The 4275-nt window shown below is 36.7% G+C and overlaps 1 pseudogene; it reads right to left on the bottom strand.

The window, feature by feature from the left end:
• Positions 1-3563: 3563 nt before the first annotated feature.
• LOC115284294 lies at positions 3564-3964 on the bottom strand (annotated as a pseudogene).
• Between the last annotated feature and the right edge of the window lie 311 nt (positions 3965-4275).

Below are 4275 nucleotides of genomic sequence, written 5' to 3'. Positions count from 1 at the left end.
TATATATATACACACACACACACACACACACACACACACACACACAATGGAGTATTACATGGCAATGAGAAAGAATGAAATATGGCCATTTGTATGAAAGTGGATGGACCTCGCGGGTGTCATGCTAAGCAAAATAAGTCACGCAGAGAAGGACAGATACCATATGTTTGCACTCATAGGTCTAACAGGAGAACAGGAGAAACCTAATGGAGGACCAGGGGGAGGGGAAGAGGGAAAGAGAGTTGGGGAGGAAAAGGGACGCAAAACTTGAGAGACTATTGAATACTGAAAACGAAATGAGGGTTGAAGGGGAAGGGGGAGGGGGGGAAAGAGGTGGTGGTGATGGAGGAGGGCACGTGTGGGGAAGAGCACTGGGTGTTATATGGAAACCAATTTGGCAATAAACTATTTAAAAGAAAACGATGTGCAAAATTGATTAAAGAACTAAGTGAGAAACCTGAAACCATAATAATCCTAGAATAGAACACTGTATACTAACATTTGGGACATCATCCATAGCAAATTCTTTCTATGTTTGTCTCCTAAGGCAAAGGAAACAAAAACAAAAATAAACTAAAGTAAGTTCATCAGAATAAAAACTTCTGCACAGTAAAGGAAATAATCAACAAAACTAAAAGGCAACCTATAGATAGGAGAAGATATTTGTAAATGACATATCCATTAAAAGGTTAGTATCCAAAATATATAAAGAACTTAACACCCCAAAAGATAAATAATCCAATTAGAAAATGTGAAGAAGATATGAACAGACGTTTTTTCCAACCAATTCATAGGGATGGCCATGGACACATGAAAAGATGTTCAATATCACTGATCATCAGGGAATCCCAAATCAAAACTACAAAAAGCATTTCAAACTAGTCATAATGGCTAAGATTATCACCAGAAACAAAAGGTGTTGATGAGGATGTGAAAAAAAGGGAAGTTTCTTGCAGTGTTGGTAGAAAGCAAAGTGGTGCACCCACTCTGGAAAACAATATGGAGGTTCCCATTAAGTTAAAAATAGAACTGCCTTGTGATCCAGTAATTCACTACTAGCTATTTAATCAACAAATACAAAAACACTAGTTTGAAGGTATAAATGCACCCCAATGTCTATAGCTGCATTATCAACAATAGCCAAATTATGGAAAGAAACCAAATGTCCACTGACTGATGAACGGCTAAAGAAGAGCAATAGATAGATAGATGATAGATAGATAGATAGATAGATAGATAGATAGATAGATAGGTAGATAGATAGATAGATAGATAGATAGATAGATATCCATAATGAAGAATGAAGTCTTGCCATTTGCAAAAATGTGGATGGAGCAATAAAGTATCAAGAGAATATGGTGCTAAGCAAAATACGTCAGAGAGAGAAAAAGACCATGATTTCATTCATATGTGGAATTTACGAAATAAAAGAAATGATCATAGAGGAAAAATGTAGAGAAGAAAACCAGGAAACAGGCTCTTAACTATAAAGAACAAACTGATGGTTAATAGAAGGGAAGTGGGTGGGAAGGGGATGGGTTAAATAGGTGATGGAGATTAAGGAGTGCGCTTGTCATGGTGAGCATCAGGTGTTGTATATAAGTGTTAAATCAGTAAATTATACACTTGAAACTAATATTACACTGTATGTTTACTCACTGGAATTTAAATAAAAACTTTAAAAAACACTATAATGAGCTATCACCTCATACTTATTAGGATGGCCACTACATTAAAAAGACAGGAAATAATATAAGTTGGTGAAGATGTGGAGAAATCGGAACTCTTATGCACTGTTGTTGGGACTGTAAAATGGTTCGGTGCTCTAAAAAATACTATGAAGTTTCCTCGAAATATTAAAGTGATATTACTATATGATCCTGTAATCTTATTTCTTGGTATATATGCAAAAATAATTGAAAGCAAGATCTCAAAAGGATATTTCCATATTTTCATTGCAGCATTATTCACAAGAGACAGAATGTTCACCAGTGTGTGATTGAATAAAGAAAATGTGGCCTATACATACAATGGAATATTATTCAGCCTTAATAAAGGAATCCAGTCATGTGCTACAACATAGATGAAACTTTAGTGTTGGGGCCCAGTAGGCAAAAAATACCCTCAAACAATATTTGGTCTCCTGGGCCCCATGTATGGCTTCTGTTCATCCTATGATTTTCTCATTGCTTTGCAAAGAGGCATATACTTTCAGGCTTTGAATCAACTTGGGTCCGTCAGTGACCTTCCCTTACTTTATTTTCTGGCTCTTTTTCTGCTGTTGGGAGTGAACATTATCCTCTGCCAAAAGATTTGCTTATAAAAGGATGAGCATCTTACCCTTGAATAACTGATGAAGGGCCTTAAGGAATGTATATCTCTTCATAGAATTCTTCAGGTTTATCTTATGTTTAAAACCAAACTATTATTAGGGGATTCCTCTTTTTGCAACGACTTAATCCTGTTACTACTGTCCTGATAAGAATGACCTTTTCCGGAGCATGTCTTTACTTCAGGGACCTTTAACTATGTAACCATTAAAGAAATGATGTAATCGCCCAGGGTATATAAGACCCTGGCCATCTAAGTAAAGTGTAGCTTTACCAACCACCATCCACACTGTCTGTCTCGTCTGTCTTGTCTGTCTTGTTCATCTTGTCCGTCTTCTTTTCTAGAGATATTGTGCCGACACCAACCCCCTACTTGGGACCTTTCGACTGTGGGGCATGGGTTGGTCCCCCGCACTTTAAGATGTTATACTAAATGAAATTACCCAGCAAAAAATAGATAAATGTTGTACAAATTCAATTATATAAGGAATCTACCCTAGTCAAACTCATAGAAACAAAATCAAATGGTGGCCACCAAAGACTGGGAGAAGTGGAAAATGGGAATTGTTCAGTGGGTATAGAGGTTTAGTTTTGCAAGATGAAAATGTTCTACAGATCTGTTGCAAAGCAATGTGAATATAGGTGACATTACTGAACTGTACACCTAAAAATAGTTATAATGGAGTATTTTATGTTTTTTTAAACCACAATTTTTTTTTAAAGAGCAGCAGTAATACCTTGAAAAACTCTTGTGTGTTGGTATTTATGGAGTTGCTGAGCCTGGAACATTACCATGTTGTAAACAGATTTGAGCTGGTTCTACTGGAGGCTATAAGAGCACATCTCAGTCAACAGGTAACCAGCCACCAGACAGCTAACCAGTCACCAATGAAGCCACCAAGACATGTATGAGCCATAGCAAAGACCAGCTGAGCCTGACCCAGATCTTTAGAACCACCACATGAAAACAGCTTAGACTGTGGACCTCCATATTTTTGAGCTAAATAAATGGTTATTATTTGGGGGGAAAATAAAACAGAAAACACTCAAAATGCTTCCATTTGGAGGGAGCCAGTCATGAATAAATGCAAGTTATGTGTATATGTTTATGCACATAATAGTATTCTATTGTGCATTTGCAACCTTTATTTCTTTAATTACAATGTCTTGTTGTGGGCATTTTGTTTTGTTTTGTCCCTTGAGGCATTTTATTTGAACGTATATATTACATCCCTAAAGAAAGAACCCCAGTATTTTCCTTCCTGTGTGTTTTTGTCTTACTTCTGCATGGTCCATAATGCCAGCTGGAGTTGTCAGTACAATAAAAGCAAACTGGCAAGTCAGGAATAGATTATTCTCCCATTTTTCTAGATCTTTATGTTCTACATCGAATCTAAGGCTGATCACTCCACAGTTGTTTAACTTGCATGTAAGGTTCACAACAATTTTCCCAACTTCTCAACTTCCCAATCAGTGATTTCAAATTTGCCCGTATAAACACGCTTCATCATCACAGTTAGAAACTGGATTACGACTTTGGAGCACAGCCTAATAAGAACCTGGCATTTGCCTCTATTTTCAAAATTGTTAATGCTCTTGAGAGCATCTGCCAGGACATTCATGTACACCATTATGGAGGCACAGAAAGATGGCAGAAAGAGTTAGTTTGTTTTCAATATTGTGATATTGAAAATAGCACTGAGACGAGCACTTTGTGAATGTATTTTGTATACAACCATGATTAATCTCTTAGGCCAAATTCTTAGACATTGTATATATATGTGAAAATTATGTATGTTACTCAGATATTTTAAAGCATTAAATGAATCCATTTTATTTTTTTCCATAAGATTTTATTGTCAAATTGTTTTCCATACAACACCCAGTGCTCTTCCCCTTAACTGCCCTCCACCATCACCACCACCTCTTTTCACCCCTCCCCCTT

This window comes from Suricata suricatta, chromosome X, assembly GCF_006229205.1.
Source record: "Suricata suricatta isolate VVHF042 chromosome X, meerkat_22Aug2017_6uvM2_HiC, whole genome shotgun sequence".
Taxonomy (NCBI): Eukaryota; Metazoa; Chordata; class Mammalia; order Carnivora; family Herpestidae; genus Suricata; species Suricata suricatta.
The sequence above is the reverse complement of the archived record's forward strand: the minus strand, read 5'-3'. Positions and strand labels throughout refer to the sequence as shown.